Source organism: Schistocerca nitens, chromosome 7, assembly GCF_023898315.1.
Source record: "Schistocerca nitens isolate TAMUIC-IGC-003100 chromosome 7, iqSchNite1.1, whole genome shotgun sequence".
In the NCBI taxonomy this organism is placed as follows: domain Eukaryota; kingdom Metazoa; phylum Arthropoda; class Insecta; order Orthoptera; family Acrididae; genus Schistocerca; species Schistocerca nitens.
The window spans coordinates 295,554,193-295,569,235 of record NC_064620.1 but is presented as its reverse complement, the minus strand read 5'-3'; positions in this window follow the sequence as shown (position 1 = coordinate 295,569,235).

Sequence of the window (15,043 nt, the reverse complement as noted above, 5' to 3'; positions counted from 1 at the left end):
AAGTCTCATCATCTTTCTTTATATATATATATATATATATATATATATATATATATATATATATATATATATATATATATATGTATATATATATATATATATATATATATAACAGTCCGCTCCCGGGATTGGAATGACTCCTTACCCTCTCCCTTAAAACCCACATCCTTTCGTCTTTCCCTCTCCTTCCCTCTTTCCTGATGAGGCAACAGTTTGTTGCGAAAGCTTGAATTTTGTGTGTATATTTGTGTTTGTTTGTGTGTCTATCGACCTGCCAGCGCTTTTGTTTGGTAAGTCTCATCATCTTTCTTTTATATATATATATATATATATATATATAAACACAGATGATGTGACTTACCGAGCGAAAGTGCTGGCAGGTCGATAGACACACAAACGAACCCAAACAATTCAAGCTTTCGCAACAAACTGTTGCCTTATCAGGAAAGAGGGAAGGAGAGGGAAAGATGAAAGAATGTGGGTTTTAAGGGAGGGGGTAAGGAGTCATTCCAATCCCAGGAGCGGAAAGACTTACTTTTGGGGGAAAAAAGGACAGGTATACACTCACACACGCACACACACACACACACACACACACACACATATCCATCCGCACATACACAGACACTGTGTATGTGTATGTGTGGTTGGATATGGGTGTGTGTGCGAGTGTATACCTGTCCTTTTTTTCCCTTAAGGTAAGTCTTTCCGCTCCCGGGATTGGAATAACTCCTTACCCTCTCCCTTAAAACTCACATCCTTTCGTCTTTCCCTCTCCTTCCTTTTTTCCTGATGAAGCAACTGTTGGTTGCGAAGGCTTGAATTTTGTGTGTATGTTTGTGTTTTTGCCAGTAGGTTCACTTTGTATTCACCTTTTCCTTTTTACCATAATCTACTATACAATTTTATCCTGCCTATATATACTCAATAATACGTAACACACTAAAAAAAAAAAAAAAAAAAAAAAAAAAAAAAATTCCGCTTTCAACCCTACCGCTGCTATAAAATCCACCGTTTCTAGTTCACAAACAGTTCCTTTCACCTATTAAACAACCATTTCGGCTAGCTCTAATAACTTTCGCTTTATTTCCATTTCCATTTTTCCCACATCATTGATCATTTTTAGCCGCTTCCCACAGGCTTTAACGTCATTATTTCTTCGCCAGACAATTGTTAGACTCATTCTCATAATCTGCCACCACAAAACCATTCCTTTTAATACATTTACACGTAGTTTTTTCGAAATTTTCCCGAATTTCTCCACCCTTTGACGTGTTTTGGCGGCAACACAACCACCTAACCTTTATGCACATCGTTGTCTACCAACCCAAGTTCACCACAGGATCAACACAGCCCAGCTTTAACCAACACTTTTTCGCCTTTTTTCACACCAGTTCTCCAGTTGCTTTCTAGTTCACCTTTATCTCTCCCCACGTATTTTTATTTTCATTTTCATTTCAGCCTCATGTTACACTTTCCACCTTCTAATACCATGTCACCCTCACAACACCTCCACAACGACCCCATTAAGTTTTATTTACATTTCCTCAGCAAACATGCCTTCGCTCTAGCCGGATTATGCTCCCATATTTTATTTTCTCAGGCTTGTCTGACATTTGGCATTACCCCCAAAGGCCTCACACTTAAAGTTCCCATCTCTGGCTGCAACCCTTCTTTCCATCAGTCCCTATACCAGTTCCAAACTGAACAATCCATTGCCCTCACCCACCTAGGCCGAATCTCTTTGCCTTTACAAATGTCTGCTTGTGTCTGTGTATGTGTGGTTGGATACGGGTGTGTGTACGAGTGTTACCTGTCCTTTTTTCCCCCTAAGGTAAGTATTTCCGCTCCCGGGATTGGAATGACTCCTTACCCTCTCCCTTAAAACCCACATCCTTTCGTCTTTCCCTCTCCTTCCCTCTTTCCTGATGAGGCAACAGTTTGTTGCGAAAGCTTGAATTTTGTGTGTGTGTTTGTTTGTGTGTCTATCGACCTGCCAGCGCTTTCGTTCGGTAAGTCACATCATCTTTGTTTTTAGATATATTTTTCCCACGTGGAATGTTTCCCTCTCTCTCTCTCTCTCTCTCTCTCTCTCTCTCTCTCTCTCTCTCTATATATATATATATATATATATATATATATATATATATATATATATATATATACCAAATGAAAGTGCTGGCAGGTCGACAGACACACAAACAAACACAAACATACACACAAAATTCAAGCTTTCGCAACAAACTGTTGCCTCATCAGGAAAGAGGGGAAGGAGAGGGAAAGACGAAAGGATGTGGGTTTTAAGGGAGAGGGTAAGGAGTCATTCCAATCCCGGGAGCGGAAAGACTTACCTTAGGGGGAAAAAAGGACAGGTATACACTCGCACACACACACATATATATGTGTGGTTGGATATGTGTGTGTGTGCGAGTGTATACCTGTCCTTTTTTCCCCCTAAGGTAAGTCTTTCCGCTCCCGGGATTGGAATGACTCCTTACCCTCTCCCTTAAAACCCACATCCTTTCGTCTTTCCATCTCCTTCCCCTCTTTCCTGATGAGGCAACAGTTTGTTGCGAAAGCTTGAATTTTGTGTGTATGTTTGTGTTCGTTTGTGTGTCTGTCGACCTGCCAGCACTTTCATTTGGTAAGTCACATCATCTTTCTTTATATATATATATATATATATATATATATATATATATATATATATATATATATATATATATATATATACTTTTATGAATATCAAGAGCTCAGATGGAAAGCCAGTTCTCAGATGGAAAACCAGTTCTATTTAAAGAAGGGAAGGCAGAAAGCTGGAAGGAGTATATAGAGGGTGATGTACTTGGGGGAAACATTGTGGAAATGGAAGGGAATGTGGATGAAGATGAAATGGGAGATATGATACTGCATGGAGAGTTTGACAGAGCACTGAAAGACTCAAGTCGAAACAAGGCACCAGAAGTAGTCAACATTCCATTAGGAGAGCCAGCCCAGACACAACTCTACCATCTGGTGAGCAAGATGTATGAGACAGGCGAAATACCCTCAGATTTCAAGAAGAATATAATAATCCAATCCCAAAGAAAGCAGGTGTTGACAGATGTGAAAATTACCGAACAATCCGTTTAATAAGCCACAGCTGCAAAATACTATTGTGAATTCTTTATAGACGAATGGCAGAACTAGTAGAAGCCAACCTTGGGGAAGATCAGTTTGGATTCCGTAGAAATATTGGAACACGTGAGGCAATACTGACCTTACGAATTATCTTAGAAGAAACATTAAGGAAAGGCAAACCTACATTTCTAGCATTTGTAGACTTAGAGAAAGCTTTTGAAAATGTTGACTGGAATGCTCTCTTTCAAATTCTGAAGATGTCAGGGGTAAAATACAGGGAGCTAAAGGCTATTTACAATTTGTACAGGAACCAGATGGCAGTTATAAGAGTCAAGGGGCATGAAAGGTAAGCAGTGGTTGAGAAGGGAGTGAGACAGGGTTGTAGTCTATCTCTGATGTTATTCAATCTGGATATACAGCAATCTGTAAAGGAAACAAAAGAAACATTTGGAGTAGGAATTAAAATCCATGGAGAAGAAATAAAAACTTTGAAGTTTGCTGATGACACTGTAATTCTGTCAGAGACAGCAAAAGTCCTGGAAGAGCAGTTGAATGGAATGGACAGTGTCTTGAAAGGAGGTTATAAAATGAACATGAACAAAAGCAAAACAAGGATATGGGATATAGTCAAATTAAATCAGGTGATGCTGAGGGAATTAGATGAGGAAATGAGACACTTAAAGTAGTAGATGAGTTTTGCTATTTGAGCAGCAAAATAACTGATGATGGTTGAAGTAGAGAGGATATAAAATGGAGAGTGGCTATGGCAAGGAAAGTGTTTCTGAAGTAGAGAAATTTGTTAACATCGAGTATAGAATTAAGGGTCAGGAAGCGTTTCTGAACATATCTGTACAGAGTGTAGCCATGTATGGAAGTGAAACATGGACGATAAATAGTTTGGACGAGAATAGAATAGAAGCTTTAGAAATGTGGTGCTACAGAAGAATGCTGAAGATCAGATGGGTAGATCACATAACTAATGAGGAGGTACTGCATAGAATTAGGAACAAAATGAATTTGTGGCACAACTTGACTAGAAGAAGGGATCAGTTGGTAGGACAAATTCTGAGGCATCAAGGGATCACCAATTTAGTATTGGAGGGAAGCCTGGAAGGTAAAAATCGTAAAGAGAGACCAAGAGATGGAAACACTAAGCAGTTTCAGAAGGATGTAGGTTGCAGTAGTTATTCAGAGATGAAGAGGCTTGCACAGGATAGAGTAGCATGGAGAGCTGCATCAAACCGGCCTATGGACTGAGGACCACATCAACAACATCAACTTCTAGCATCTCTAGACTGAAGCTGGCATACTGATCACCAGTGTACTATATTTGACCTACTCATTTTGACACCACATTATTTATTTTTGTCTCTCTTTTTACTTTGACATTAGTTTTCTCTTTTCCAAAATTCTTTCTAGGCAGCAGTGTTTCATTACACTAGTAATTGTCTTAGTTGTAAACACATTGACTCTACATCTCTTTCAACCACAACATGCTAACAGGCAACACTGGAAGTCATTGACATTGGATATGTAGTACTTTGACAAGCAACTGACTGGCAATTAGCTGTGCAAATTCTTTTTAGCAGAAGTATTCACTTAGACCATGCTACATGTGACTGATTGCTATCCATCAATGGCACACATGTAGCAAGTGGTTGTAACTAAAGCGCAGTTACTCGCGGAGGTCCAGTGTGCACTGTAATTATTGAATGGCAGCGAAACTTGGTAGATATGCTAATGTGTTAATGCAGAACCAATTGTGGCCATCAGGCACAAATCTGACCCTTTATAGTGTTTGTAATGGTATGTCATCCACTCTGACACTTGACAAGCCATAACATGAGCAAACAGTATGGCTACTGAGAAGAGAAACCATGCACTGTTTGTGAAACTGTTTTATGTGAATATCAGCAACTGCAGTGCTGGTTCAAGAGAGTATCTCTGACTGAAAGATCTGAGGATTGGCTCAATGTCATTAAATGGTTAGAGAAGACGACAATGAAATTTAAAAATTGGGTGAGCTTGGTGTGCACCTGGAAGAGTAAGGCATTTTACCCAGTTTGAAGTTCTTGACAAGGTTGCTGTTGTTGTAACCGATCATACAGCATGTGCAGTGCCCATAATTGTGCAGCATCATGAGAATTGTCCATCCCATGGTCAATAGTAAGAAAAGCTTTGCAGTCTATCTTGCACTGATACCTAATAAGATTCAGACACTGCAATGACAGAAACTCAGTGATCTGCAGCAATGTTCTGAATTTGCTCTTTGGTTTCTGGCATGGATTGAAGTTGGTGACATGTGTCCAGACTATATATTGTGGAGTAATGGGCCACGTTTTACATGAGAGAGTATAGGGGGTACAAGGGACTGCTGAATTTGGGACCGTGTGTTGTATATAAAGAGCCATAGCACTGCCATATATGATTGTGTGGTATGGATTCAGAAGTATCTTAATTCTTCGGCCATTCTTCTTTGGAGAGAATACACCGAGAGGACCTATCAGGTGTATTGTGACGTCTGCATGTTTTCAAGACCTCCTTACACAGTGTGTGATTCATGCTTTGCATGAGCACAACTGTGTAGAAACCACAGTTTTCATGCAAGAGGGGGCAACACCTCATGTTGCTTGTCCAGTGAAAGATCTGCTTAATGCAACCTTCTATCAATGTGTTATCTCCAGAGGTTGTCAAAATGAGTGGCCTGCAAGATCACCTGATCTGAATCCTTGTGACTTTTGGCTCTGGGGATCTCTACAAGAATAAGTTTACCAGGGACACGTTTGGCCTCTACCTGACCTGAAGACCATTATACAGGTATATATTGCTTGGATTCCACCGGAATTGCTGTGAACAACTGTTGGTCATGGCATTTTACTGATGCAGCATCTCACTGATGTATCCAGTGCTCATACTGAACAAATTGAGTAAATGGAAGTTAACAATAAAATCAGCATTAAGCCTTTCAAACTTGTTTGACCTTTTCTGCCAATGTTCCACTCCTAACCCATTACATATGGAAACATTTTTATACATCTTCCTTGCATTCACAGCATCAGATTTGCACCTGTTTGCAAATGTGGAAATTGGTTCCAGATTAACACATTACAATATCTACGAAGTTTCGCTGCAGATGATGAGTCACTTTAATTATAACCACCCAGTCTGATCTAAACAGGTACTAAGCAGTTTTCCTGCTGCAAATTAACATGTATAGTTGAGGGGGTCACCAAGACTTGTCAGACCTATAAAATGTGACCTAACATCCAAAATATAATTTTCATGTAGTGTAGGGAGCATTCTCACTGCTTTGCTTGATGTCAGTTGTATGTAAGTGATGCTATCAAAAAATGATTTATTTTTATAAAAAATTTTCTCCAAGGGGCTTAAACAATAAGAGAACCATCCGATCAACACTAGGTTCAAAAATACTGTAAACTGTATTCCTTGCCTTGCATCAGTTCTGAAATTTAACTTGATAAATATCCTCACTGTACAAAGGGCCAGATATGCTGACTCCTGCCAGTATCTAGTTTGCTTTATGAGGGCTTCTGTGCAACAATACCTGTGGTAACCCATTTATAGGTATAATGATAATGAAAGTTTTTACATTCACCTGCAGGAAATGCGTGATGTGAGCTTGCTACACATTTTCCAGCCACTGCCACTACATCATTCCAAACCATTGTGGATGACAGTTTACTAACTGTAATTGGCTATACACTAATAAATTAGCTACAGTCTCATAAATTATAGTCACTAATTCTAGAAAATGCCATAAATATTTTCTAAAAGTTAATTCACTATATCACAACTGTAATTTTTACAGTCTAACTATTTCACACAATAAAGCCAGGTATTGTTAGCCTACTGACTCATTTCATAACATTTCCCACAAATCAACATTTCCCACAAATCACAATTTTGTACATTTTCTGAATATTTTGCATATAGAAATTTATTGTTCTCCTTTTCTGTGTGATAGTAGTAGCAGTAGTAGTAGTAATAGTACTTCAGTCATTCCAGTTGCACTCCTACATAATTATTAGTTCACACTTCACAATTTCATGATTGGGCTGGTAGTTAGAACTCAAAACTTGTTATGAACTTAATTAAATTATGTGCAATTTGTCCTTTCTTTACTTGTATATGATGCAGCACCGCAGCCAATGTATTTCAGACTTCCATCTCCAATTCTAATAAATTACAGTCTTTGAATTATTTAGTTATGTGTGCTCATGTATGACCTGACCAGAATGCACAACTGCTTTTCTGTGTCTCAAGTGCTATTTAGAGGAATGACTGTCTTGGTCTATTCTGCTTCATGACCATCAGACTGAAACTACTCATGATCTATGGTCTCTTAGACACGGACACTTCCATCATTTTTGCATTTATTTGGGAGGTGTGCCCTTAATTGAAATGTACTATTTAGTAATTTTAACGCCATTTGTAATTTAAAATAACATTACGTTTAAGCACATAAACTAGAGTGGCTATCCGGGTGGCAAATGTATAATGAATCTTATTTTATGAAAGAAATTCTTTGCAGTTACCCAATTGGATGCCTGATGTCCAAGGAAAGAGCTTCCCTGATAGATTCTCTTGCTTGTGCTGTGTCACTAGTTTGCATGCAGAATAGTGCATAATCAAGCCAAAAATCTGGATTTTTCTTGAACTTTGATATTCTCTACAACAAAGAAAAGGTAGCAGTGAGTGACAAGTAAACTACTAGAGCACTGCTCCATAACTGTGGGGTAGATTAATTCAGAGGAACATTTTAGTATTCTGAAAAAAGAAAATTATTTTTGGAAACAATAAATGATGCTTTTCCTTCTAAAACAAACGAAATAAAAGAATAGTACAACGTAACTTGTGTCTTCCCTGTGAATACAGAAACCACTCTATGATATTTTGTTTTTCTGGTGAATAACTAGTTGGTGAATAACTAGTTTGATCCACAGGAAAAGCCATCTGAATGCCACAATAATAGGAATATTTATTCAACATTGAATATTTAACACATACTACAGGATAATACAATTTCAGGACATCATACAGAATATTCTTCTGAATATATCAAGTAAGAATCATGGAGTTCAGAATTTATAATATAAAGCTTAGAGCTGCTGTTTATGAAGTTATCACTGGAGCTGACTGCAACACCCTGGATCTAGATCTTGCCAATTGTTCTCTGTATGGCAGTGCTGGCAGAGCCTCACATTCTGGTCATGTTGTCACACCATCTTTACTGTGATGGGCATTGAAGGTGGCCCTTTCCATTGAGTCATTGAGTGTATTTCAGTTTCCTCGAATGAGAGGCCCCCATCACTGATCTGTACCTCAGGATACAGAGGACATGGACAATATTTCTCTACTTGAAAGCTCATAGTCCTCAGCTTCATAGGTAATATCCAAGCAACAATGGGCATGATATAGCCAAAAGGAGTGCTTTAGCAACTTTTCTGACAATCTCACTCTCTGCACAGGCATAAAAATCCATACCAAGTCTCACAGGCTATATTTCATTGGTCAATGCTTGATATCATAATGTTCTCAGTCCTCCTGCACATCCAGGGCCCATATGAGAGCCACCTTTCTTGGTTCTTTAGTTCTGACAATGCAGTATTTCATGTAGTTATACAGAGTATCATCTGACAAATGAGAACAGTGTATCCACTGTTGTTTTCGCCTCATGGCCATGGAGTGGAAAGAAGTGTCTTGTTTTACTGTTTTGTATGTGAATGTCATGATAAGCAGAATTTTATCCATATCTCTGTGTTTGACATCAACACATCTGTCAAAGTCTTATCAAAGTGTCCTGGGAGACCATTCATCTGTGGGTGGCAGGCAGTTGTCATCCTGTGGGAGATGTCACAATTCTTTTCTGGGAATCAAATACCCAAAATATGGACACAATTTTTCAACTCCAGAAAAGGTTCAGAATGACTAAAAGTAGTTGTCAAACTCATTGTAAAGAACTATTTAAAAACATTGATCATCTTTATTGTGCCGACTGACTACATATAACAGTCTATTGTGCACATCAGGAAATCATTAGTAAGTATCTCACTAATAGTGCTATTACTTAATAATGGACCAAGAGCCAGTCTGGACTTATAGTTCACCAAGGAGGTGAAAGAAGTACCTTAAGTATATTTATTTAAAAAGACAGTCAAAACATATCTCTAAAATAATGCATACCACACAATGAAAAGTTACATATAGATGAGGAATACAAAAAACAGTGACAACTATAAGACCTCTGTCACACTATAATATTTTTTCATAATGTAACAGTTTCTTTCTTTTCAATACATTGATTAAATCTAGATTGCATAACATTAAGCGGTATAGTGATACTGATAAGCCACTTGTGGCCATTGCTGTTTCAGTTTATAAACCTTACAGTTACACTACAGCCACAGTTCTCATGATACCTACTTTTGACAAGGTAGTTATTGTTAGAACTGTATGCAGATTAAGGTTCTATGTATACCTTGACTCAATGGAAATCCCTGAAGGTTCTACTTCTTGATGGCATCTGCAGAATGTGATGAATAAATGCAGAAGTCATACATCCAATGACTGTACTGCATGAAAGTAATGTCTCAACATTTCCTGAGTTTAACATGTCTTTAATCAATTTGGGAAGCTGACCAAGCTTGTAAGTCATGCAAGAAGGGAAGATATGGTGGTTTAGCAGAGGTGTGACAGCATGGATGTGGTCCAGAAGTTGCCTATAAGTGTGTACGGTATGTGCAGTGATGTATGTTGAGAGTCAGAATGAACAATGTACATATATATTTTATATGTTAATAAGCTAATTCATTCCATGTAGTTTAAACACACTAGGTAAGAATAAAATAAGGTAGTGAATGGGATAGTGCATTTTTCAAGACACTGACCTGAAATTCAAGATTGTCGATGTTTTCCTAAATCAAGAATCAAGAATCTTTGTTCACCATAAATCATTTCACAATGATTTGGGTTTTGTCAATTTGACACAATATAAAGTATATACAATGCACAGTAGTACAATGTGTAGCATTAAATATTAGTTCTACAAAGTTTATTGTACATAATAATACAATTAAAAGTAACTGTTTTTGAAAGTTAATATAATAATCTGGTAAATCAAAGTATTCTTTAATATTATAAAAAGGGTGATCTGTCAACCAGTTGTAACACTTATGTTTAAAACTAATTATATCCATGGTCCAAGCAAATACTGGTAATTTATTGAAAATTTCTGATTGGGTTTACTTTGTGAGAATTTCCAGTCATTGCTAACCTGTGCCTACATGACTTAGCCCTAATATTGTGGTCATGAACTTCCCCCCTGACAACAAGTTCTCTCATATTATTTTTAATGTGAAATCCTGCAAACAATGTTCCAAATGACCTGTCTTACAAATTAAATTCAAAACTTTTCTTGTATTTTTAAAATGTTATCGACATGGGGAGAATGCCCCCATATAATAAGGCCATATGATATATGCGATTGGAAAAGTCTGAAGTATGTCATCCATGCTTACCATGTTCCCTAGTTTCAAAAAGAGGTATAATACCCGAGATGTCTTTTTGCAGACATGATTGATACGTTCTTGCCAATTACGTTTGGGGTCAATGTGAATACCTAGAAGTTTTACTGATTTAGTTTCTATATCCTTTGTCATGCCTAGTATGGGCTGTTGTGTTTTATCGGGATTATATAAGAGATTATTAGCAGTAAACCAGTCCAATGCTATGTCAAGGGATTCTTTTGCTATGTGACTGAATTCAGAGATGTTATGATGAGAGGTAGACAGTGTAGTATCATCTTCATAACATACAACAGGATATAGTATGTTGTAAGGCAGGCCATTGATTGCAACAATGAAAAAGAGGGGTCCGACAATAGATTCTTAGGAACACCTGTGTCTATCTCAAGCAAGGAAGAATGCATATTCCTGACTGAAACAAATAGTTTCCTGTTCTGGAAGTAAGAAGTGATGAAGGCTAAAGTGTTCTCTTGCAACCCATAGTATCCCTATTTCTTTAGTAGGATGTCAACAGGAATGCAGTCCAATGCCTTGCTTAAGTCACATAATACAAGTGATACTTTGTTTTCAATAGCAGATAATGTTTGATCAATGATTTCTAAAACAGCAACAGTTGTGTTCTTTCCCTTGCGAAATCCAAACTGAAAGTTACAAAGTAATCCATGATCTTCAAAGTAGGTATGTAGCTGGTTGTGCATTAGTGCTTCATATTTTTGACAATATAGGCACAATTGAAATTGGTTGATAGCTTTCAGGTAGTTTTTTATTCCACTTTTTATAAACTGGTATGACTTTAGATATCTTGAGTGTATTAGGAAAAACTCCAGATTCTAAGCATTTATTGAAAATACTGGCTAATGGTGAGCATATTAAGTGTATTGTTTTTGTTATAACTTCAAGTTGAACAAATATATTACAAGGAAGACCCAATACATGAAAGTAACAGATCAAGTTAACAGAGGAAGACGTGTGTACACTTTAACAGTCAAGTCATAACTGAGTCTGAGTCTAGTGGCCACTGGCTGGCTAGCCGCTTAGGTGGCACTGCTGCTGCATGGCTGGCAGACAGCGCCGCATGTAGAGAATGCGCATAACTGCGTGGCGGCACTTGAAAGATTGGTGAGTCACAACACTTTTCCCCCCCTTTGAAGTTTTTGCACAGGTCTTGATGGAGGTGGCCTGTAGATTGCTAACATCCATAGGTGTTTTTTGACTGGCCATAAAGTCTTGAGGAGGAGACTTCCCGTACGGACGGAAGTGTCCCCGATGATAACGGGTCGAGATGACAGGAGACGTGGGGGTCGAATCTGCTGGGGCCCCGTGCACCAATCTGCCCATTGCAGCAAGTCCGGTTGTTATAACAGGAGACATGGGTGATGCGTCCGCATCCGTAGGAGAAGGAGGCGAGTAGAGTTGCTCCGACAGATGATGGCCATCTGGTTCCTGCACCGGCACGTCTCCTGGTGGGGTCAGTTCTTGTGCTGGCACTGATATGATGGTGAGAGGACTGTGTTGTGAGTAATGAGAGATTTCAGTATTCCGAGCGTCAGGTAGAGCCGAAGGTGGTGTAGCGGCATCCGGAACAGCCATTGCTGGCACACGAGGCTGAAGCTGGCCCAAATGACGCACTGCAACACCCGTGTCCGTCTGAATTTCAAACAGGCGTTGGCCACGGTGTCATAAGATGCAGCCAGGACTCCATTTTGGCCGCCTGCAATATCCCCGTACCAATACAAGGTCATTGGCGGTGAACTGACCAAGCGAAGGCACCCGCGGCCGTGAGGTGGAAGGCCGCAGAAGATGAAGTAGTGTGTGGGGCTGTCGGCCATGTAAGAGCTCAGCCGGGCTGTGGTCGCCCATGGGGGTGAAACGGTAAGAAGCCAGAAATTGGAGAAGCGCATCATTAGCAGCAGAAGATGTCAGGAGTTTCCTCATCTGAGTCTTAAATGTGCGGACCAGACGCTCAGCCTCACCGTTTGACTGTGGATGGAACGGAGGGGCCGTGACATGCATGACGCCATGACGGGCACAAAAATCTGCAAAATCAGAAGAGGCAAATTGGAGACCATTATCAGTAACAAGAGTAGAGGGAAGGCCTTCCAAAGAGAAAATGCGAGCTAGAGCATTGGTGGTTGCCTTGGTGGTAGGCGACGTGCAACGGACAATGAAAGGAAAGTTAGAGTAGGTGTCAATAACGAGAAACCAATAAGTACCTAAAAAAGGTCCTGTGAAATCAGCATGAATACGCTCCCAGGGCTTCTCAGGCAAAGGGCATGGTGACAAAGATGACTTCAGGGTGGTGGCCTGTGACGCACAAGGGCCGCAGGCAGCGACCATGTGTGCGATTTCAGGGTCGATGCAGGGCCAGTACACATGATGGCGTGCCAGAGATTTTGTGCAAGAGACACCCCAGTGCCCTTGGTGAAGGAGGCACAAGGCCGAAGCATGCAAAGACGAAGGTACCACAACATGCAGTGAAGCATCTTCAGTAGAAAGGAGGATAACACCATCCCTAGCCGTGAGGCGGTAACGCAAAGCTTAGTAGTTCCGCAACGGATCAGAAGTCTTAGCGGACGGACGATCTGGCCAACCCTTCTGAATACAGTGTAAAACCTGGGAGGGGGTGGGGTCAGAACCCGTAGCAGCCGCCAACCGGTCCCCAGTGATGGGGAACCCATCCACAACCCGCTGCTCGGCAACATCCAGGTGGAAACACAAAAGTTTATCCCTATCGAATGCCAGATCAGGACCCATGGGAAGGTAAGACAGTGCATCAGCATTCGCATGTTGAGCTGTCAGCCAGAAATGAATCTCATAATTGAAATGAGACAAGTAAAGAGCCCAATGCTGGAGGCGGTGTGCAGCCTTGTCAGGAAGCGACGTTGATGGATGAAACAAGGAAACAAGTGGTTTGTGATCCGTAACAAGATGAAATTTGGATCCATAGAGAAAAACATCAAACTTATGAAGAGCATAAATAATGGCCAAAGCTTCTTTTTCAATTTGAGAATATTTTTGTTGGGCATGCATGAGCGTTTTGGAGGCATATGCAACGGGTTGTTCAGAACCGTCAGAAAAACCGTGGGCAAGGACTGCACCGACTCCGTATTGAGAGGCGTCCATGGCAAGAACAAGATGTTGGCCAGGTCGATAAGTAGCCAGGCATGGGGCCTGTTTCAGCATAGTCTTCAATTTCTATAAAGCCACATCGCATGACGCGGACCAGTGAAAAGGCACGTTTTTATGCAACAGGCGATGCAACGGCTGAGCCACCGAAGCAGCAGACGGTAAAAACTTGTGATAGTATGTTATTTTCCCCAAGAAGGCCTGCAGTTCCTTAACAGATGTAGGGCGAGGAAGGGCATCGATTGCAGCGACAGTTTGCTGAAGCAGACGAATACCATCCCGAGAGAGTTGAAACCCCAAGTACGTGATAGATGCCTGAAAAAATTTTGATTTCTGAAGATTACACTTAAGACCGGCAGTCTATGAGACATGAAAAAGTGTGCGGAGATTTTGCAGATGTTCGTCAGTGGTGGAGCCAGTGACAACAATGTCGTCCTGGTAATTTATACACCCAGGGACAGTGAGCAATAATTGTTCCCAGAATCGCTGAAAGAGATCAGGGGTGCTGGCAACCCCAAATGGCAATCATTGGTATTGATAGAGGCCGAAAGGCATGTTAAGGATCAGAAACTGCCAGAAAGCAGCGTCGAGAGGAAGTTGATGATAAGCTTCTGGCAGGTCGAGTTTAGAAAAATACTGGCCTCCAGTAAGTTTAGTGAACAGTTCTTCAGGTCGAGGCATAGGGTAAGTGTTGATAAGGCATTGAGCATTTACAGTGGCTTTGAAATCACCACAGAGACGAATATCACCATTTGGCTTAGCAACGACAACAACAGGAGAGGACCACTCACTGGAAGTGACAGGAAACAAGACCCTGAAGCAGTGAGACGATCCAGCTCCTGTTTGACCTGATCACAAAGGGCCACAGGAATGGGCCGAGCCCGAAAAAACTTAGGCTGAGCAGTGAGTTTGAGCGTGATATGAGCTTCAAAGTCGTTTGCATGCCCTAACCCAAGAGAAAAAAGGGACGAAAATGTCATCGACAAGGAATCCAATTGAGCATAAGGAATAGCATCAGAGACGATATTGACAGTCATCTATGGAGAACCCAAAAAAGCGAAAGGCATCGAAACCAAAAAGATTCTCCACGTAACTATGGCGACCACAAATATGGGAATAGTGCGAACGACAGATTTGTAAGATACCTCAGCATCAAGTGGCCCCAAGAGAGAAATCTTCTGTTTATTATAAGTCCATAATTGCCTAGTGACAGGTGACAGGATTGGAGAACCCAACTGAAGATACGTCTGAGA